Source organism: Mytilus galloprovincialis, chromosome 6 (assembly GCF_965363235.1).
Source record: "Mytilus galloprovincialis chromosome 6, xbMytGall1.hap1.1, whole genome shotgun sequence".
In the NCBI taxonomy this organism is placed as follows: Eukaryota; Metazoa; Mollusca; class Bivalvia; order Mytilida; family Mytilidae; genus Mytilus; species Mytilus galloprovincialis.
In genome coordinates, this window is record NC_134843.1 from 55,767,058 (window position 1) to 55,792,154 (window position 25,097).

General features: G+C 31.6%; 1 long non-coding RNA gene across 1 annotated transcript in view; it reads right to left on the reverse strand.

Annotated features, from left to right (window-relative positions):
• The window catches only part of LOC143079916 (uncharacterized), a 31,145-nt gene extending 11,752 nt beyond the window's left edge, over positions 1-19,393 (reverse strand). The window contains exons 1-5 of the long non-coding RNA XR_012979536.1: positions 19,108-19,393; positions 10,629-10,707; positions 5,660-6,025; positions 3,300-3,668; positions 1,588-1,683 (exon numbers count right to left, since the gene is read on the reverse strand). This is a non-coding gene — a long non-coding RNA (uncharacterized LOC143079916). The remainder of the gene's footprint in view (positions 1-1,587; positions 1,684-3,299; positions 3,669-5,659; positions 6,026-10,628; positions 10,708-19,107) is intronic.
• Between the last annotated feature and the right edge of the window lie 5,704 nt (positions 19,394-25,097).

The window sequence follows — 25,097 nt, forward strand, 5'->3', positions numbered from 1 at the left end:
CAAAACCCGGATTACCCTTATCCGCTTCCGGAATCGGATCCGATATTGTAAAATTTTGTCTTCACGGCAGCCATTGTTATTGTGTTTACAATGTTGTTATGTCAGTCAGATATGATTTTACTCGAAATTACACATTATTTGTCGGCGATTTTCTGTATAAAGCTAGCGGTTAAACAAAATGAACATCGCTGTCATGAATAATAATGATGAAAATAAGTTTTAAGATCGTTTATTTGGAGACTTTGGTGAAAAGGTTACCAAAGTGTTTCTTTTTATTTACTTTCGTCGGGCGTAGCTAGAAATCAAGTCCAAATTTCGCTTGCAAACGTGGAAGGTCACGGACTTCGGACCACCGCTAATTTGAACCCCTGCCTCCAAATTGAAAAGATACAAATATTCCGTCGTCTATTTGAAATTGCCGCCAACAGCATGAACAGTTGAACTTATTATTTAATAGACTACGTATACTGACGTAGTTGTACTACGTATTGATGAAAAACAATATTCCTACGACTTTTGCCATTTGGGAAATTTAAACTACTTGTCTTTAGAGATTTTCGGCGATTAAATATTTCATACAATTGTTCTTTGACATCATAGCCAAAAGCACAATCATAATAAACTACACAAGGATTCCTAATGAGCACTACTTGCTATGTGCAACTTCAAAACTTTTGGGTGATTCGCCTTCATTAATGGTTTTTCTGGTCATATTTGTTGTTATCCAGAATTAAAAGTATTAAAAAAGTGTTTAATTAGTTATACATAGTAGCCAGCTATGTAATTACAATGGCAAGTATTTGGGTAGGACACAAATCTAGGGTGCTCGCATAATGCAGCTGAACTGCATACACATCTCTATCAGACAAAGGAATGTTAATTTGTAATCTTGAAGCAAGAACGGCAAAATTAAGTTTACCTATTATTTTGAAGTGATAACATTATATATTAAAATGTTCATACATTTGAATCAATAGTTTTTGTTCGGTTACTTATGGGCGGGAGGGGAGGGGAATTGAAAGGAACCTGCGATATGGGACAAAATATTTCATATGTATTAATTGAAATATATGTTTTCTTTATTTACATATTTCACAGCTGTAGATTTATACATCTTTTTGATTTTGATTAAGTGAGTGAAACCAAATAAAACATTGCAGTTGGTTTTTACATCTACATGACATATGATAATTATCATTTACAAACACCAATGTGATGATGTTTACTCTCCGATCATCTATGATACAATCTAAATACAAAGTTAATAAAAATAAGGGATGAGTAATTAAAATAAAAGCATTATACTGCTGTGAAGTGCTAAACAATTTTAGAAAAAAAACATCATCTTTGAAAAAAAATACGCAATTTTCAATATCAATATTATACACAGGTAAATGAACATCATTTTGTTGTTAAGTATATTTTTGTTTGTTCTGCATAAACTTTAAAGGAACATTGAGTATTGAAAACAAATGCAAAACAAGATTACACGGATATCACCATTGCAAACATAAAATCGTGTGAAGTTGAAACGAAAATATTATGTTCTATAAACAAAATTCTAAAATCATATTAAATCATATTTACCGAAAAGTCCTATTCTGTAATGTGATAAAAGAAATACACAGAAGGGCCACCCCAGACACATCAATGTCATCCCGATAATGAGCAGTATATTCATACCTGAATGAAACAAATAGTGTAATAATAATATTATTAACGAAGTGGTAAACGCATGTTTACATGTATGTTCGTTACCATTGTACATTTTCTATAAGAAAATAATGAAAAATTATATGATTGCAAATAAGACAACTACACAAAGACTAGGTAAAGTGTATGAACACTTAATTATAAAGTTCACGGATACTTCTGTTTTTGTTTAAAAGTTTGTTAAATACTTACAACGCCATTCAGTTTAAGATTTTTTCTAGTTATCATTTATTTCCAGCTAGTACGAGATAAAAAAAAAAAAAAGATATGTAATAGAAAATAATTACTATCATATCAGTATTAAAATTGTTATTCTAAACACTGTTTTGTGCGTGCTGATGATTTGCAAAACGTCTGTTCTAGATATCAACTATTTTGAGTTTACAAAAGATATACTAGTATGCCAAATTTTTTTTCGGTTTCACCTCGATGTTTTTTGTGTAAAATTCGTTTTTGTAGCTATAGTTGGTTGATAGCCTTTTTGACATAAATTCCAAACCGTATATATCGTTGGTTTTATTTTATATCGCCAAGACTGTTTATCATATTTAACAAGGTGTATTGCTTAGGTGTCGTCGGAGATACTTCTTTAGTCTTAGTCTTAGACTTTAGTTTTCTATATTGTGTCTTTTGAACCATAGTTTGTCTGGTATTATTTTCTTTTTCAGCCATGGCGTTGTTAGTTTATTTTTTATTCGTACGTTTGAATGTCTCTCTGGTATCGTTCGTCCATCTTCAACAATAAATTAAAATCTGCATTTCTAAAAGTGGCAAGACAAAAACCACGACGAAAAATGAATTCTAAATGCATCATCTCCATTGTGATATTTCTCACTTCCAACTTTACATTCCGACTTTCAACTTGACATTTATTAATTCCGAGCTTACTTTACTTTACTTTTATCATTACCAAGCTAACATGTGTCAGTCACAACTCGACATTAATCTGTTCGAATTCGAAATTTTTCCCTCCCAACATTACATCTCTCACTTCCTAGTTTACATTTCTCATATATAATAACTTCTAACTAAACATTTTTTCGCTTCTATCTAGATATTTTTCAATTCCAAAATGGCATTTTTCGTTTGCATTTTCGTTTCGTTTCATTTCGAACTTTCAAGTGATAATTTTTATTTGATTTGATTAGATTTTCTGTCTTTTAACGCTACTTTTAAGCACCCCTTTTTGGGCTATTTCGTGGTGGCCAGTTTTTATTTGTGGAAACCATACACCTTCGATAGGAAATCTGACAATCCCATTCACTTTAAGATTGGAGTCGAGTGCATCCGTACGAGCTGGGTTCTAACTTACAATTTGGCTAGTGATTCAGTAGTAACTACGCAAACCACTCTGCCACAGAGGCCCCGTCTTAAGTGCAAATTAGGAAGTTAAAGTGCAAACTTTAAACTGAGAAATACTTAGTTGGAAGTAGGAAATGTCAACTTGGAAGTGATATACATGTGCATGTCACCATTGTCAAATAAAAAGAGAAAAGTCTAAACTAAGATCTGAACAATATTAAGCGTGAAATAAGAAAATGAATGTCACTTCAAATCTGTTGTGTATTACTCCCTATATTGTTTACCTTTTTCACTTGAAATAATTTCAGAGTTGTTCACCTCGATTGACTTTGAATGCGATCCATGCTCACAAGTAAATGTGCCAAACATTCTTGTCAATTCAAAATCCGTAATTATTAGAGTTGTAGTTTTTGTGCCGATATCATGTGTTATTTTGCATTTACAGGTGGATGTCGCATTACATCCACAGTCACAAGTAGGACCAGTTTCTGCTGTTAACTCTGACGGAGCTTTACAAAAAGCAAATCCGAAGTTTTCATTAGGATATTTGAAATTGATGTTAGCAGTTAGTCGAAGCACAGTACAGTTCAGGCGAAGCATACCACCTGTTATATCCTTTTCCATGCATATAAAATTTTGGTTCTTAATCAATCCTGAAAATATTGAAAGGACTTGTAAGCAAGTGGTATATGATGGTGTTAATAATACGAACACATATTATTTTAAAGTATGAATAACACAATTATACAATATCTACATATGCATATACCAAAATAAGATTCTTTTAAACTACGGTCTTGATTTACAAATCAACATACTATTTACCTTTAAACGATTTTGTGTTAACAGCTTTTGTGGTTATGTGGTAGCGTGCGCGACTCGAGTGCCGGTGGTAGTGGGTGAGAATTCGACATGGTCAAATCACTAACTTGTAAATTGGCATTAAATGCTTCTCCTCAAAGAACACAAAGGACAAATAGCAAAGACTGATTGACTGGTAGTACAAAAATATTTTCAGGTTAGGGTACCTGGTGACCTAGAACGTTAAAAATCCGGCTCAGTGTTTTTTATATTGTACAAAGCAGGATTATTTTTCTATATCAAGTAATCATAATTTGTCCTGAAGATGCATTTAATTTGGCATGTGTACTGGACGACAGCTATACAATCAGGTTAGTGTCATTCCACATGCAAACATCCTACTTACAATACACATCTTTTTACTTTGTAGCCCTTATGAAAATATTATCTTTGATATACATAAAGCTGGTATATACATGGCAAAATCCGTATCATATGCCTTATCATCTCGAGATACCAATATCAGCACGAAGGCCTTTAGCCCCGATGGATGATACATTGGTGGCGGGGGAAACGGCATGTGATGCGGATTTTTATATGTATTATACGCTTTATCATAAAATGAAACTTGAGAGTATATATGACCTGTTTCATTATCCCTTGTACCTGGGTTACCTTCAGATTGACTTTTGTCTTGCTTTAAAAGCTTTACAAGAACTCCTCAATTGTTCATCGGAAGCAACTTGGTAATCTCGTAATTTGCGTCCTGGTTTATAGAAATATTTTGTTTATTGTATTTTTTGTGTTTTGAATGGTATTTCATTGAGTTTTTTTCTAAAGTTGCATCTCGTGTATTAAAAGATTAAAATTCGACGTAATGGACTCTTTAAATTGAACTTTGTAAATAAAAAAGATTTTTTGTATGTGCATACGTAAAAATTAAAACCGAAACAGTAACAGAAACGTACAAAGCCTTTCTGCATTGAGAAACCTAGTAACGTATACATATATAGAGATCCATTTCTGTTATCTTAGTGTTATTAATTTACAACAGCTAAATATGCGGAATGGATTTTCCTCATTGTTGAAGGCCATAAATTGTAAACTATAACAACGATATTTGATATTCGATCTTTCCTATTTCATATAGGAACAAGCAGCAAAACTCCAAATGAAGTGGATGTAAGCAACGTTATGTCACCGAGCGATTATCAACAATAAGCAAAATAATTGTTATATAGTCCTGTCGTGTGGAAAATATTTATTGGAATGATATTATCGTATAGACAAGACCACAGTCAAATTGAATGAGTGAAAACAGTTACTACTTTGAAAATCCGAAAATAAATGAATAAAATGATTCAATATCCAAATCATATGTGTTAAATATATTCATTTAACTTAAACATAGTTATTAATAGTCGATTTTGAAACAAGTTACAGCAACTTATTTTAATCTCTTTTCGCATTGCGGGTGCGACTGCTGCCTTGTAGCGGCATTAGCCTGCTTTTTTCCAACATCTACAAAGGTGTTTTACGTGCCTTCTCTTGACACGGGTAAGTCATTTATCGTCCCCTTCCGAAGGACTGTTATCGTTTCTCAAGATCATTCTCGCAAAAGATGCCCTGAAATTGTCTCACCGGATCGAGAATCGGACCAGGAACCTTTGAATTAGTGGTTTCGATGCACTGAAAATGACACCACAGCTCTTCTATGATAAATATAAAAATATCTCTCAAATATAAATAAAACTACTATGGTAAACAATGTATTTGTTAATCTGGACATTTACGAATAGTGAAATTTGGCAATTAAAATGCTCACAGTTAATTTTTATCTTACCCCCAACCTTTGAAACGATGTCCGAGTTGTCCACACTAATGGATTTAGAATAGGATCCATGTTCACACTTGTAGGTGCCAAACATTTTGGTTAGATTAACATCTGTAATTACAAGAGTTGTTGTTTTTGTGCCTATATTCTGCGTAATTTTACATTTACATGTAGGCGTCGACATACATTTACAATCACAATCGCCAGTTTCTTCTGTGAATGGTGTTGGCGCTATACAATATGCAAATCCTAATTTTTTATTGGGAAATTTAAAATCAATGTTAGCAGCAAGTCTATCAACAGTGCAACTCAACTGGAACCTCTCATTTCTTATGTCTTTATCAATGCATATAAATTCTTGTCCACCGATGAGTGCTAAAATTATAGGAAATTATTTATTATATCATTATTAAGAAGAGAATAAGTGAAAATTATATAGAGGAAAAATTTTACAATTAGTATTACCAACAAAACACTTATTGTGTAAATGGAAACAGAAGAATTACGGTCTACAGTATATAATGTACTATGTAACGAAGAAGAAGATTAAAACAACTTTTGTAATTCTTCGTCGATTTTTAGAAAAATTTTGGCAAAGTATTTATGATTAAGTGATAAAATCAAATTAAATTTAAGAGTATCGTTAAAGCAATTAGTCTTCGTATAAACAATTTTTGACAACAATTATTTTGATCTGAATTATTTCCTAACAATTTTAGATTTTTCTGTATACAAATCATATTTTATATCTAACCAGAAATTGACAAATGTAAATGTTTATCAATTTTTTGTTCAAGAATGCATTAAAATATATAACGAAAACAGAAAAATGAAATTAAATCTTTTACTGAAGTCACTAAAAAGAATTATAAAGGATTGAATAGATTAATACATACTTCCTAAAAATGTTGTACGATTGTATTTTAGGAAATGTGTACATACATATATAACAGTAGCTGACTACTAGTCTGGGTAATTAGTGGAATATTACAGGATACATCAATAACATATTTGCTCTTGAAGTAACAATGTAACAAGCATATTTGATGAATACATTTGTTAAAAGAAATACAGGAAATATTGTACTTGTTCTGTTAAAATTAATTCATATAAAAGGTATTCAGAAAGGAAAGATAAAACTTTAATCAAGTTGACGAATAAATATTTGATATCTTTCTATTTTATCAATTAAAACAAACCCAATTACTTTAAATATCGATATTAAAGACGTTCCAAGATGACACAGATAAACCTCTGACTCGTAAATAGTCTTTATAAGAGAAGACATAATTACCAATGAGACAAACATCACCCAGTGTTCAAATAAAGTGATAAAAAGTCATGAAGAAAATCGTACAGCATTCTACAAGGAGAAAACACAACACCTTACAGCCTGACATGAATTGTGAAACAATTATATTGAGAAAACTAACAGTCTTGTTCATGACGTGGCAGGGAATTAATACCTCCCCCACGAAATAAAAGACAAAAGGTACAGATCTGAGAGTATTTTATTTTACTGGTATGTAACATGGTACACATCAGAATAAGTGTTAAACCATTGTCGTGACATCAACCTTTTCATATATCGTGGATTCTTTTATTTTCAGGAATGTCAAATCCACAATAAAACTAAGAATTATTTCAACGGATAAGTCTTACTATCAAAACTTATGAAGAAACAAAAAATGTATGTGCTGGGAGGATTCGAATTCAATACCTTTAACATACATAGAGACTCCCAATTAATACCCCTACACAAGGAAGACTGGATACAAACTCAGTGTCAATTCAACATATTTAAACATTGTTTCCGGGGCTCGCAAAGGGTATATACTATAAAGTGATATGTAACGTATACTATAATGATTAATTAAATGAGGTGTCTAAAACTAGATTTTATGAAGCCTATGTTTTTTTTTTATCTAATCTGGAACAGCTGGAATGTAAAATAGTTATTTCATTCGGACTTGCTTTGTCAGTGTATGGTCACCAAGTCCGAATGGGATATCTATTACAGAATCAACGCTTCCTAAATCTGTCGCTGAAATGGAATCACCAAAATATATTCGATTGTTTCCTTTGTGTGCCTTATTTCTTAGTTTGAATTTGCTAAGTTACTGATTTCTGTTCCCTTATGGAATTAATTTAAAAAAAACAACATTCCTTTGATTTTTGTATTTTTCATATAAACAAGGGCGAAAGATACCAGAAGGACAGTCAAACTCATAGATCAAAATTCAACTTAAAACGACCAGCCTTAACTTGGTATCGAATCCGTTCTTGAAATATATGATGTTGACTAAAATAAACACATTCACGAAACCTCTCGGCTAACAATGGGTTGTAATTTCGTATGACTATTTTAAATATAAACAGTCGAACCTCGTTGAAGTAGAAGGGACCAGACGAAAGTATTTTACTCATCCGAGGTTCAATTTATCCGAGGTCGAGTGTGACGTCATATATTTGAAATGTATAAAATACCAATATGTGATTTCTGTAAACTAGATGCACGTTTATTGATCATTGTGCTTTTTTTGATATGATAATATATGATTGTGTATTTATGTTCCATATTTTTAAAGATTCAACACACAACTTCGAGACATTGGGGTCAATCTACATCAATTTAACATCGACGGGACTTAAGAATTACCTCGACTTAACCGAGAATTCGAATCATCCGAGTTCGACTCATCAGAGGTTTAAATGCATTGATCAAACGGGAAGTATGCGGGGACCGAGACATTATTTCGACATAGCCGAGTTCGACACAACGGGGTTCGACTGTATATATCAAATAATACGATTAAAACAATTTTAATTCCACTAAAACGGCATGTGCAATACTGGTGACGTCGTCCTGGTCATATAAATCATGTGATCTATACTGCTTATCGGCCCGGGCTAATATTTCCAATACGGACTGGCAATGAATCCTGAATTACATGTAAACATATATTGTGCATGTAATCCGGGATTCATTGACAGTCCGTAGTGGAAATATTGGCTCCATATTCCCATCATTGCCAGTATATTCACATTTGATGTACGTAACACAATATTCAAAACAAGTCTGTATTGAAAAAAAATGGTTATTTAACAACATTGTTAAGAACTGGCTGTTTCTGTATTGACACTGGTATAGAATCTCGGTCAGCTGTATTGCTCTCGAGGCCAATGCAACACACCTTGAATCTATACCAGTGCCAATACAGAAACAGCCAGTTAATAACACTATAGTATATATAATAAACGAACATAGAATACACTGCGATACAACGGACATAAGGGCTTGTAACATTAAAGATACATATTACAATGTAGGCTGTATTGTATAAGTCGATAACCGCAAGGTTAACATGGTTAAGACCATTGAGCTAAATGTCGGTTTATTTTCGAATCCTGTATTCTCTTTGTTGTTCCTTTTCTTTGGTTTTCCTTGGGTTTTTTTGTTCTGTTTTTCTTGCTTCGTATGTTATTGTGGATATTTTTGTTATAAAATCAAGTTTTACCGTTTACTTGGGGAGTATTATTGGCTATTACTCATATTTGAAACGAAAATGTTAACATTCTGTTTTTCCATTGTTGCATACGAAACATAGTATGATTTAATCTCTTTTACTACATAATTTTCCATACAATCATATGCAAAATGCTATACGAGAAAATTCTGATCAGCATAGAATTAGAATTCTTGCGGAGGAGATTACGGTATCACACTTATTATATAAACTTTATATATGCTCTGTGGTCGGGTCCTTGTCATTTTGACAAATTCCCGATTTCTTTTTGCACTTTTATTAGAAATAAGTTCAAAATATCTTATTTTGTAAAAACATATAATTTTCCGATGCCTGATAACATAAAGATTGTTAAAAGGAGACGTGTTAAATTTGTATTTTATTAACCCAATTAATTGTGATCTTAGAAATGTTAATGCATTGTTGGAAACGATATTATGGTTATTAAACTCACTTACAATACCTTCTAATAAAAAAAAGTTTGTAATTTTGAAAAGAAATCATTAACAATAGTTACAGTTATATAAACAATGGATAGGAGTTGATTCATAAAAAATCAAACCATTCGACCTCCGGGCTTGTCGTTTCAATCCAATGCAATCCATTTTTTTTTACTAGATATATCCTCCTTAACTAGAAATTATAGAAACAACAAACGCAGCTTCACCTGCTTCAATTTTAGATCTATACCTTAATTTTGACATAGGCGGTCATCTAATTAAGTATCCGAAAACATATGACAAACGAGACAAATTTTAATTTCAAAATTATCAATGTCCCCACCTTGGTTTCAATATATTAACTTCAATTACACACGGGATATACATTCCCCAACCCATTCGGTATTTAATAGCTTGCAGCAGCTGCTTCGGACTTCGTAAAACACCATTAGTGTAGTTTGAAACAACACGTTGAATGTAAATTGCATTGTGTCGAGTGTGTTGTTAGTATTATAAGTGGATAATACAAACCAGATAACACAATTCACTCTTTAATAAAAACCCGTTACATTTATAGAAAATAAGATGTTGAACTGTTCAACCGAAAACGCGATAAAAGGTTCACCCAAGGTAAAATAGTCTGATTTAAACATGTAATCCAAACCAAACATTTTTATGCAACATTTAAATTAATAGCTGGCTGGTTTTGAAAAGTGTTTGGCGTAAAAAAATACTTCATTTCAGTTAAATGTTTAAACATCATTATAGATAGTAATACATGTCCCTCTGTCAGAATTTTTTCAACCATCTATTGCATGTGGTATGTATGTTTCGTGTCCGTAATAATTTAAGAACACCGATAAAGGTTGATTTTCACTTTCTTTAAACAATTAAAAAACTCTTAAATTTAATTTGAATTTTTGATAAATTGAATCTTGATACGAGTTGTGTTGTTGCCACTGTGTGATAAGTATGACCCTTATTTCATGTCAACTTTAATTTAAGACTTACCTAAATTCCGAACAAGCAGAAGAAGAAATATAGGTATGGACACCATCTTAATATTTGAATGTTGAAAGTGGACACCTCTCTGAAAATACATATAAAGAGGAATTTGAGTTTATGTATTCTAAGACATTGTGTATGCTGTTCTCTAATATATTATTTACTTGTAGCAAAACATGTAACACATGCAGATAATTAGATTATTTTAGAATTAATAAAGCATAAATAAAGTAGTGAAAATAATTGCAGTATGTCTGAAATTATGCACATGATTGAAGACATACATTTATTTCATGTTTCAAATTACAGGGATAATTTTCTACTTTACGGTATACAAAATTTGAATTAAACAACATATCTTGACTTTTTCGGTAGGGAACCAAACTTGACCGATATCATTTTTTTTCGATATTTCTATTATGAACTTTCGATTTGTATGTAGCACCATTCCCGGACAAGCTGATTGTTGAATTGTGATTGAGTATTCAAAAACGGCCTTATTCTTTTATAAATACATTGAAAGAGCTCACCCTCGTTTTAAGGGTTTTTGTCATGTTTGTATCGCTTTTGCTTTAGGTTTTTATGTGACAGTTTTTCTTAAAATTGTCACATTATTATATGTCTGTGAATCTATATGTAACAATGTTTAATAAATTTGGATAATGTATTAGTGGTAGACAAATGCTATCAAAAATTCCGTGTCTTTGTGAAACATGATATGATTCTTCAACTGATTATAACAGGAATAACACGACTGGTATAAATAGTGAAAATAGTAACTGCCTATTCCTTTGCGGCACTAAGTTTCAACTTTGGTCGTGTTAATTCAAGTTGTATGCATTTTTAGTTTTCTATTTTAACCGTTTTGTAAGCTAATATTAGTCTTTACCTGTTGTTGACTATGATCTAATCTGTACTAAATTTTTTACTAATATCAATAACTTAAATCAGGAGGCAATCATCGACTTTAGTCAAGTTGACATTAACAATGTATGTAGGATATGTCTTATTAAACATTTTTGCTTATATATGTTTTATCTATGTATATACTTTTTAACATCGTAGGCTTAAATGCGAACAATCGGTAGTAATCATCGTGATATTTTTCCTATCTTAAGGTAACTCTTACCCAATCGATAACAGTTTGCAAGATTAAAGGAAACAAATAAAAGAAAAAAACAGTTTTCACATTTAGAAACAATAAGTAGATCTGAACCTGTTTAAGCAAGTCATACTCTCTCTATCTCTCTTTCTCATTATATATATGAGTTACTTTGTTAGGCATACATGTACATGAAGTTTACTGGATTTTGCAATAATGAAGCAAACAAAAAAACTTGATCCGATTTTGAATCTCATAAGATCAAATAACGATCACCAATCCTTGTAAAAAAGTGTCAGGGAGTGCAATGTCTGAGGGTAAATAACAAATCTTTTATAGTAATTTTTTGTTATACATGGTATAACATTCAAACAACAACCAACTAAACATTTTGCTAGAATTACAAATACAATTGCGGTTTTAATCCAGCGCAATCATACATTGTTGAACGTTGTTTTCATTTTAGACATGTTTACATATTTTTTTCGTTTGGGCTTGTATTATATTTTCTGTCAGGTTTATATAATCTGTTATTCCTATTTCGACTCTTTAGAATTGATGAGTCTATCCTAAATTCAGGTAAAATATATGGCCTTCTAAATACCTTTTCCATTCTTATTAACATCACTGAAGAGACATTAATTGTCGAAATCCGGATATGGTGTACAAATTTTTTGCAGCTCATGTTTGTGGTATACAATCTTTCCGCAAATTTATTGTTTTGTGTTTGGTATTATATTAATAATTAATCCATTTGTCACATTTGATGATACGTTTTGTTGGCTTTCACCAGGGTTAAACAACATCAGTTGTTCGAACTGTTAGTCAATTGTGCTTTGTTAAAACATACTTTTTCTCTTTTTTAGTCTTTTGGAACATGTTGTTTTTGCTGTATTTAGACCCTTCTTCATGAAAATTTTTGAATGCACACGTATATAATATTTTTTTTTTTATCCAACGCAATCATGGGTTTGAACGTTGTTTTCAATTTAGGCTTGTATATATATACTTTTGAAGCTGAACTTTCTATTTCCTTAATCTGAAAACTATGCCACAACATATATATATTTATCTTACCTCCAAAAGCTTTATGTGGATATGATTGGTTAATGGACTACACGTGGTGACTATGTTTATTTGATATAGGGTGTCACATGGTTAGTTACTGGTTAGGCCTTAACAACCATATAGGATTAGTAAGGAGTTACTTCCTTTTCAAAACAACAACTATGCCACAACCTAATATAAAATCAACACGGTGTTGAAGAAAAATCTGAAATCGCTCTCACCCCATATGGAATTTAATGACCCCATATATCTCGTATTAGGTCACTAACACACCATGTAACTAATTATATATAGACAATAATAGTGCATTGACTTGACATATCAACGATATAAGGATGAGGCTAAGAAACGGGGAAATACGAGGCTGTGCCGAGCATTTTCCCCGTTTCGGGCCGAATCCTTATATCGTTGATATGTCAAGTCAATGCACTATTATTGTCTTTATACTGCAATCTAAAAAAAAAAACATTTTCAATTGTTGTTTATTGTGTTAATGTTATTTTTTTTTATCTAAATATTGGGAAAAATCCCCCCTTAAAAAGGCCTCATATCACACAGACATATAAAACACGATGAAATGTACATCATTGCCGCAATCAATGGTGAACGAATCGTTGCAGACTAAAATATCAACAATAAACATAAAACATATTAGTAATGATTTATAGGTTGCAAACAAAAAAATATTAAAAAGTGAAATATGTTTTCCCGAAAATTGCAAAAGAAACAAGTTTGGGTCGTTTATATTGAAAACAAGAACAGGTTGAAGAGGTCGTATGAATAATTAAACATAATTTCGACAATTTCTATTTAAATATTCATGAGGAAAAGTGATATCAGGTCAGTGACTGTATATGACATAGAAATATACGGTCAACGCATTTTGACTGCTCAAATAGAACGAGTGCAGTATAAATGTGTATATGTGTTTTTCGTTTCTCGTTTTTGATATAGATTAGACCGTTTGTTTTTCCGTTTGAATGGTTTTGGAGCCCTTTATAGTAGCTGTTCGGTGTGAGCCAAGGCTCCGTGTTGAAGGCCGTACCTTGACCTGACCTTGGTTTACTTTTATAAACTGTTATTTGGATGGAGAGTTGTCTCATTGGCACTCATACTACATCTGCCTATATCTATATATTATAAAATGACTGAATAATAGCGAACGATCAATCTAACGGGGCGATGGATCATATAATTATGATACAGTACAATACAAAATATAATATATAACAAGACTAAAAGGGTACATGATCACCAAAATCTAACAATAAAACGAACAAATGCTGTCTATTTTTGATAACTGATATCCTTCATCAGTATTATCACTAAAAATGAATCATGTCTATAAATTATGTATACATATTATATATATATATTTATACTGCATTCGTTCTTTTTGAGCAGTCAAAATGCTTTGACTGTATATTTCTATGTCATATACAGTCACTGACCCGATATCACTTTTCTTCATGAATATTTAAATAGAAATTGCCGAAATAATATCATACGACCTCTTCAACCTGTTCTTGTTTCAAATACATACAACGATACGTGGAACGACTCAACATTGTTTCTTTTGCTATTATTGGAAAAACATATTTAATCTGTTAATAATTTTTGTTTGCAACCTATAAATCATTATGTTTTATGCTTATGGTTGATATTTAAGTCCATACTCGAACGATTTCGTTCACCATCGAGTGTTGGTTTCAACAGGTAAATGTAAATTTCATTGTGTTGTATATTTCTCCGCGAGCATGCATGCTGTGAGGCCTTTTAAAAGGGTATTTCCCCCAATATTTAAAATAAAATAAATAACCACAGAACCATAACCCATTAAACAACAATTAAAAATATTTTTTTAGATTGCAGTATAAAAACAATAATAGTTCATTGACTTGACATATCAACGATATAAGGATTCGGCCCAAAACGGGGAAATAGCTCGGCCCAGCCTCGCATTTCCCCGTTTCTAAGCCTCATCCTTATATCGTTGATATGTCAAGTCAATGCACTATTATTGTCTATATATATATATATATATATATATATATATATATATATATATATATATATATATATATATATATAGACAATAATAGTGCATTGACTTGACATATATATATATGTTGTGTACAAGATGTAAGTTTGAACAAATTATAATTTGTACATGGTTTTTGTACAAGTTATAAGTTTGTTGACACATACCTTCTTGCACTAGGTGATACAGGGTGGTATCTTCTAAAATGTACTAGTTTAATGTTTTACCTTCAAATTTATATACTTCAACCTAACATTTACTGCTATTCTCTTATCCTTAAACTTAAAATGTGGATATCTGAATGGTTTAAATTCTAATTTAATTTTTCTCCTGATACCATACATATCCATAAAAAGCCTTTTTTATGTCTTATAAAGTTTATTGTATCAATGCTCAGTGTTAGGTTGTATCATGTAGTTGTGAAAATAAGACAAAAATATGTGAATCAAAAGACTGTGTGTTTGCATTATCCATTTGTGTTAAGCAGTTCATCAAAAATCTGTACAAATTATAATTTGTATAACATTACAACTTGTACACAACAACATATATATATATATATATATATATATATAACAAGTCTAAAAGGGTACAGCATCACCAAAAAAACAATAAAACGAACAATATGTTAGATGTTTCGGATAACAGATATCCTTCCTCGGTAATAGCACGATGACAAATGAATCATGTCAATTCAAATTAAGACTGTATCAAAATCTTGAAATTAATACAATTTAAGCGAACGCTGGAACAATGTTAAAATTTCCAAACACGGCGCAAAGACTACAGAGATATGCCAAAATAAAATTAGTTATTTACGATGTAAACTGGTACATTTTTGAATTCTCAAAGTTAGTGATAGTTGAGATGTTAAACAACTGCGTGGGAATACAGTCCCAATAAACAGTCCTGACCGATTTACGCTGGTATACTATTATAAATATGAAGCGGTAGAAAAATTGCAACAGAGACTGCGTATTTAAACATTTCAAATATATAATAATTAGATAAAAAGAAAAATGAGTAATACATTTTTACTAAGGTTAAGTAATAGAACGTGGCTGTGTATTTACACATTCCTGCCAACTGTAATTAAAACTAGTATAATTAAAAAATTCCTGAAAATTGTAAGTGTCCAGTACGGAAGCCGGAGTTACTGGACACGGGTGATGGCAGGAAGTTAGTGATGGTAGGGAAAATGAGTTACTCTTCTATGTTTTTTCATTAATGCCCTCTGGGGAAACTGTCCTGAGCTTTCTTATCCAAAAACTTTCCCGAGCAAGTCTGTCGGCCTTTGACCAATCCTCGTTGTGTGTATATGTATATATGTTGTGGCATCATTTTCAGAATAAGGAAATAGGAAGTACAGCTTCAAAAGTAAACATTATTTTTGATTTTGTACACCTAATACGTTTTATTAAATCAAAAGGTCATTATCCTAAACATTAATATATGTCAACATCAGACAATCAATTCTCGTAAAACTTAATTTGCTCGCTACATCATATCACACACTATAAAAGCAAAGGTAGTGATCAGTAGTTGCCGGTGTTCAAAAGTCATAAATCGATTGAGAGAAAATAGATCCGGGTTACAAGCTAAATGTAACATCCATATAATAGTTTTTACTTTAAAATACATAACTACCTGTGACGTAACGAAATTAATGTGCCCTCACGTCACTGAAAACCTTCGATTTAAACACACAAGATTAACATCTGTTAATTACATAATTAGATAAACCAGACGTGTCATATAACTTTTGCAACATTACCGTGTTTAATTTAGAATATCGAATTCAGTTTAATCTTTGTTTCCTATGTTAATTTTGAATAATGAATATTAAAAGTAATAAGGTGCCTCGATCTCTCCTCCGGTCAAATGCGTACAAATTGTTAACTGTAAACAAAGTTTTGATTGCGCATGTTGAGTATAAGAGCATACCAGTGCATAGAAATGACGTGTATTCTATTTATACTGTCGTTGTTGTTTAAATGTATATTAATACATCTACTGAAATAATTGAATTGAATTTTTGTCCTTCAATTTGTCTGGCATGGGTAATCAACCTGGCAATAAGAAATAATAACAGTAATTTAAATTGACAGTGTATTTCGTATGATGTGTTAAACAACTATCAAATATGTACACTGTAGGTGAAAGTGAATATTAAAAATTTGCTTGAAAACATATGACATATTACGGAAACTTGAATATTTAAAAGACTTCACCTTAAATTCCTTAATCAAACAGGTCTGCTTTCTCTTCAATTTTATTATGCATTTTCAATTGCACTTTACGGCATTCAAGTTCTATTTATAGTTCGATTCTTGGGATTTAAAAATCAAGCAAATATGTCAAATTAAATCGTTGGGAAAACACTATTCTAGAAGTAATTCAATTGACTGATTTTCAGAGAGAAAATAACATAACAAGAGTATTGATACAAACGAAATTTGTACACAAACAAAGTAGGCTACAAGTTGTAATCATATAATTACTAAAAGGATATTAATGGGATATAAACAACGTAAAAGTCTTCCTCTATAGAAGCACCACATGCCATGAGTATTTATACTGTCGGTCAAATGTCACAATTGAACAAATGACACAATCGATAATCTTACATATCAGACGTTTATTGGTACCTAAAGATATAAGACCGAAAAAACTTGTCGGTAGTGTAGAAATACAAAGACGTTGTATTAGTCATCCAATGATGGTAAATAAAACAAAACTCATCATAGATACACCGTTATACATATACAGTTTCATTTTACCGATGTCTTTCCTTATACCTCGTTTTGCTTTTTTTTATGTTTACAATAGATTCATGGTATACCGCCATCTTGTATCATTTTTGTTTGTTTTAAGAATCAGTTTTTCAAATGAGCCATTTAAGGGGAGATAATTCTTTTAGTAAAGCATTGTATTGGACTAATAGGGATTTTTTTTAATTTTTACTTGTAGCAAGAAAATAAGTTTGGTGGCATCATTTTTTATTTTTATTTTCTAAAAAACATAAAATAAAACCTATCTTCTTGCAATTTATTTAAAAATTCTATCTGATAGAATTTTGTATGCACACAAATGTGTTTTTTCATTAACAATCTAACCAAATTTAGTCACTTTTCAACGATCCATAGCTTAAAAAAAAGCACGGTGACCCATACTTTTCAATATAATTTTGAAAAAAAGCATAGTAAAATCTTCATTTTGGCAATTTATAAGAAAATTCTGTTTCGAAAAGTCTATACTAATGATCTACCTTAACCATCCCGGTTGATGAAGACCACTTAAAAGTAAAATATTATAACGAAGTGATTGAGATATGGTAACGCCTTATAACGGGAGATAAGGGGGATAACCGCTGCAATAAGGCTTTGAGAATAAGTTCAAATGCTAACATGTATCAATTGTTTGATTTGGGTCATCATAATGTGTCAATATCGAAGAAGACCTTTTAATTTCGGTTGTATCTTTTGTCTTCTAGTTAGTTAACTTGAATGAAGAATATGCAATCACTCATTGAAATATGCGTTGTTTGGTGACAGGAATCATCAATAAATCGAAAAAAGTTATATTAAACAGACTCACCATTGACGGCAAATCAAAAATTTAAAAGGTCAGATAATTTAGCAAGATGAAAATATTCATGTTTGTTTTTATACTCCATTTGACATTTAAAGCTTATTTATTCATGACTGTACTTGTTTCGTCGAACAGAATTCCAACCACTATTATTGTACTTGTTTTTAGTGCATGCAACAACATATTTTTGACGCTTTTATATATCAAATTTAAAGTCAAATGGACATAATATTATAATTGGTGAAGTATAAGTTATTTGATCTTATCTCGAATATTGTAATAGATAATAACGATTACAACCAATTCCAAAAAAGTGTCAAGGGGAGTATAGTGTAAGACAGGAAGAAAACTGGTCTTCAAAAGGTCAGTTTGTCTTAGTACGCCCAACCAAAAATCAATTTAATATTTTGCTAGAATTAGAAAAACCTTTATAAATTTAATGACGAAGTTTTTTTGTATCTCTCCTTGGCATGTTTCAAGCAATAGAACGATACAGTTTCAAAAGTCAACATAATTTGTTTACTATTTACACCACGAAACATCATTAAAGCAATATGTTTCACTAAATAATACACAGATACATAGCACAATCCTTTCTTAAAACACTTTTGTGGAAAGTCAGAATCAAAACTTTATTAGGTTGCATTATTCTTAAATGATAATAAAATTATAAAAAATCTTGCCTTGTATGTCTGAATCTAACATGTCAGCTTTCTCTCTTATATTGCTGTGCATTTTAAAATGCGTAATACAGTATTTAAATACTGTTTATAGGCCGATTGTTGTTATTTAAATCCCAATGTTTATATGCCAATCTAACCTAAATCGGTGTAAGAACAATATGATAAAGTTGTCATTGAACTGACCGATTTTTTAATATTATTGATTTAAATGAAATTCGTAAATAAGACGAACACTATAGTTTGTAATCACATGATTTATAGTGTATGACAAAACAGAGACATAATATCAACAGTTGTTATAACAATACTCTATATAGTAGTGTGTTGTTGAATATCATTATCAACAAAGCAATTTCACTAGATGCGTTTTAATCATTTAAATGGTTATAACCCCAATAAAGATATGGAATAACAGTGTCAAGGCCATCGTTGATAATCAATGGTCCGGATATGTCTATCGCATGTGTTCCCTATAACAATACACCAGTAACCAAACTTTAAATATGAGGTAACAATTAGTGTATCGATGTTTAAATCTCATAAATCAATTTAAAAGAAACAAATGATTGTAACATTAAACTGAGAACAGCTTGAAATTCAAAAAGAAAATAGAGGGTGCGTCTACAAATCAAGCATCACCCGCAATGTGTATGTCACAATCTAAAAAGAACATATTTGGTAATTTTACTTGTATTTATCAACTATTTCTTGATATGATTTGATGTTGTACATATGCAGTGTCTATGTCAGACATTCTCCCTACTTGTTGTAGTTAAAGTGTAAGGACCAAATTAATGTTATTGAATTCCCTATAGTGTGACCTTTAATTAGCGTGACGTATTGCTTGAGGTGTGTTACGGCACACGACGGGTGATAGTAGTGATACCAAATCAAAAATGATCTGACATCAGGCAAAATCAAGTATATGATAATTGAGAACACAGAATTCCGTAAATGAGGTCTAATAACTAGTAAAAATGTTTGCTTCTGACTTTGAAAATGATCTGTTTGAAGTTTATTTTTTACATTTGTAACAAACACATTGCGTACAGAAGAGCATATATATTGATGATATCTTCTTCACTGTATTTTGTGGTGTTTTTTTTAGAAACAAGTGGACATTTTTAATGTGCCTATCCCATGTCAGGAGCCTGTAGTTCAGTGGTTGTCGTTGATTCCTGATTTGTTTTCTTAACTTATATAAACATAATAAATAAGGCCGTTTGATTTCTCAATTTAATTGTTTCATATTTGTCATGTTGGGGCATTTTATATCCAGTCCTACGGTATTGGTTTTTGCCATTGTTGAAGGCATTACGGCCGCCTATAATTGCTTGCATCCACTTCATTTGAACCTTGTTGGATAGATGTATAATTGGTAATTTAACCACATCTCCTTCTTTTGTATATTATTTTTTATCTCCATGTTGAATGATTGTAGTATTTAGATTTGATCTGCCAATATTTCTTTTAAAAAGTTTGTAAAATGTTATATTTGCAGGTGTTTTTTTAAGTTGTTAGTAAAAATAATAATGCAATGGCTCCTTTTAAGGGGAGATTTTCTTGGCAATATGTTTTGTTCCTTTAATTCAATGTATTAATTGTCATTTCCTTTAAGACGACACTTTGTATCAAATAATTTGTGTTTATATTTGCTTACATTAAATAGCCTGATGACATCTTTAAAATATTTGACTCATTTAGTTTTTAAGATCCTACATGAAACTTGTTGTTTCTCTTATTATTTTAGACAGCCAACGATCAAAGCAACTATTGCTGTTGTTGTTAGATTCTTTGTCAGTTTTAAAACTGGTTTGTATTTTCAACTGTAATTTATAATTTGTAGTGGAGCTTTCTTTGTTGGAATTGTTCACATTTGTGTAATGACAGCTACCTTGTAGGCTACATTTTACTAGTACTTGTTGATAAGCTTGTACCTTATATGTCCAAAATTGTGACGTAATCAGAAGGGACGTCATTCTTGGCAAGGATATAGTCAGTCTGAGATGTTGATCTACCTTTTTGGGGGAAATAAGTACAACCACTTGGTCAATGCCACTGCTGGTGGAGTTTTAATTCTCCGAGGGTATCACCAGCCCATTAGTAAGCACTTCTGTGCTGACATGAATTATCATTGATATGATCATATTTATAAACTAACTGTTTACAAAGTTTTGAATTTTTGAAATACTGCCTCAGCAATAGATTACCTTAGCTGTATTTGGCAAAACTTTAAGGAATTTTGGTTCTCAATGCTCTTCAACTTCGTACTTTATTTTACTTTATCAGCGTCACTGATGAGTCTTTTGTAAACGAAACGCGCATCTAGCGTAAATACAAAATGTAATCCTGGTATCTAAGATGAGTTCATTTGTAAGTTTCATTCATTTATTCAATTTTGACTACTAATTTGTATTCGAGGATTTTATCATGTTGGATTGATTGTAAACGTGTAATGGTCCATTTAGGTTGCTGCATATAATTCTTATTAAATCAAAATATTGTTCCTACATATAAGATTGCACCACATAATTAGACATTGTTGTTTGCACATAGGTGATAACGAGGCATTGACTTTGAATATCACGTTAAATGCTAATACTGATGATCCGGTCATTGTAATTTGAGAGTTTTGGTATATTGTTATTCAAGATTGTGGCGACATTATTGCAGTTCTTGCTTGTTCCTGTGTTTCATTGCTATTGAGAATAGGATTATTGTGGTCGTGGGAACAGATGAATATAGAATGTAAGGGCAAATGTTTCAAATGTAAACAAATTCCTTTTTGAATCCCCACAACCATTGTTCTTGAAGACAGATACTAGTAATTACTATATGAACTTTTCTCAAAATCTTTTGAACAGTTGATATTTTCTTTTGCCACCCTCAATATTAGAAGTTATTAATTTATTCATGGTTAAACATATGGGTGAATTAGTCTTCTTAAGCAGTGACAAGTGATTTTTCACAAGGCGGAAGATATATAGAATAATATGCTAGAATAGATTTGTCACTCGATTCTTCCTTCACCAGGTTTTTGTTAATAAAGTATGTTGCCAGTTCATTTTGGAACATTAGTACTGGCTGTTCGAATTTGTTAGTGGTGTGATTTTTGCGTCTTACGATTTATATGGTTGACATTATCTGTACAGTCATTATTTCCAAAAATATTAGCCAGTTAAGCTTGAAACATCAATGTTTACTGGTCTTATAGTTCTGGTTGTAACTATATCTTTTCTATACTTTCAATAAATAGTGGGCACTACTGGTTGTCTGAGTCATGTCGATGTACTGTGTATCTATTGGTGGTGTATCTGATCCGTGTTGTAGAGTATACGTCTGTCTCATTAGAATTGTCTCATAGTAAATATAAGTTCTTTGATTTGTTCTCATGAACAGATAACTTTATATTCAAGCACTGGATTTGATTAAGATCGTATTGATTTTGCGTCTGAAATTGGATATTTTGTAGTTTTGTCATTACTTCTGAATGATGGAACAGCTGATGCATGTATATATTCTTTGTAAATTGGCTGATTTGTGGTCACATTAATATGAGGCCATAATATACCGGCAACTATTACATGCATATTAGGATGTCGCAAAACTCAAATGATGTGGATGTGAACCGTTCTAGTTACTAAACCAACTTATTCAGCCGGAATTTAAACATGCAAGTCAACATGAAGACGCGGCATCCTGCATTGGCACGTTGTATGAACTCGAACCAAACAAAACGTGTTCATTTTACTTAATTTATCATGCTAATTGGAGAAGTAAACACATGGTAATTGCCAAGTTTGTGGTTTAGCTTGTCCGGTTTTGGGACCCATGACTTTTCACATCCGAGTCAAGACCGCTACAACTACATTCAAGGGTGCTGATTACAATTTTATATAAAAAAAAACGAAATGAAAGGTTTTGCATATACTTTAGCAGGAAACAATTGCATTAAAGACAATAAATATATATCGTTGAAACGATGCATTCAAGTTTTTTTCTTTAATTATTACAAATTTGGGGAAAACTGATGTTGAAATTTATTTGGAAAATATTCGCCAATAAAATAATTGCTTTCGGAGTATGCTAATTCGTTTATACTTACAAATTATCTGGAATGAAGAAAAGGATTTAGCAAATTTAACATGTAAATTATTACACACCTGTTATCAGAAGTGATGACATCGAATGGTCAACAAATGGGCTATCACCAAAGATATAAAATTAGGCAATATACGTTTTATTTAAAGAAAACTTTATGCCTGTATTCATGTTATCAATCAAACTTGAGTCTCTAAAGAGCCTGTGTTGCTCACCTTGGTATATGTGCATATTACACAAAGGACACAGATGGGTTCATGACGAAATTGTGTTTTAGTGTTGGTGATGTGTTTATCTCTATCTACATTTGTATAATGAACTTGGCCCAGAAGTGACAGTGGAAAAAATTATGTAAATAATATGTAAAAATTTTCAAAAATTTACAAAGTTTATGAAAATAGTCAAAAAAATGATTATAAAGGGCAATAACTCATTAAGCGGTCAATTGACCACTTTGGTCATGTTGACTTATTTGTGGGTCTTACTTTGCTGTATATTATTGCTGTTTACAGTTTATCTCTATCTATAATAATATTCAAGATAATAACCAAAAGCTACAATTAATAATTCAGGGGCAGCAATCAGACGACAATTAGCCCGATTGGTCTGAAAATTTCAGGGCAGAAAGATCTTGAACTAATGAACAATGTTTTTTTTCCAGCAGATTTGCTCTTAATGCGTTGGTTTCAGAGATATGAGCCAAAAACTACATTTTACCCTATATTCTATTTTTAGCCATTTTGGCCATCTTGGTTCGCGGGCTGGGTCATCGGACAACCCAATGATTTTTGACAAGTTTGTGTAAAGATAACAAAAATTTACAAAAAATCGTTAAAATTTACTATAAAGGGCAATTACTCCTTAAGGGGTCAACTGACCATTTTGGTCAAGTGACTTTTTTGTAGATTTTACTTGGCTGAACATTATTGTTGTCTACAGTTTATCTCTATCTTTAATAATATTCAAGATAACCAAAACGGCAAAATTTCCTTAAAATTACCAATTTAGGGTCAGCAACCCAACAACGGGTTCTCCGATTCATCTGATAATTTTAAGGCAGATAGATCTTGACCTGATAAACAGATTTACCCTCTGTGATATTTGCTCTAAAGGCTTTGGTTTTTGAGATATAAGCCAAAATCTACATTTTATCCAATTGTTCTATTTTATAGTCATGACAGCCATCGTGGTTGGTTGACCAGGTCACCGGACACATTTTTAAACTTAATACCATAAATGATGATTGTGGTCAAGTTTGGTTCAATTTGGCCCAGTAGTTTCAGAGGAGAAGATTTTTGTTAAAGTTAACGACGACGACGACGACGACGACGACGACGGACGATAAGTGATGAAAAAAGCCCACTTGGCCCTAGGCGAAGTGAGCTAAAAAGGTGATTTTTTTCCGTGTCTTGAGTTTGGCAACAGCTGTTATCTGTCGTTAGTCATTCAAACTCATTGATAAAGTCATCCACAAAAAATATCGAAAATTGTTATCGTAAAAGTACTTTCGCAGTTTTACATTTTTTTATGAATATTAAAAAGCGGTAGACTTCTGTTGCCTTTTTCTATATATTTATAACTGCACAATTCTCATTTAGGAGGCGGATTTTCGTTATCTGCTTACAGAATTGAATGGTAAACGAAATAGTTACAAGGTATATATTTGTTTCAACAGCATTGAAGTAGTGTCTAATCTACGAATTTCCTACAATAGCTAATCGATGTTGAAATCTCATAAATTCATTTGAATGGTAAAATCAGAATCAGAAAATAAGAGAATCGGGTGAACCCGAAATGCCTTACATTTGGTGTGAAGACAAGGTAACAACTCTTAGTTTACACAAATCCCTTATCATGCGAATCAAAACTCAGTCAAAAATAAATGCCAC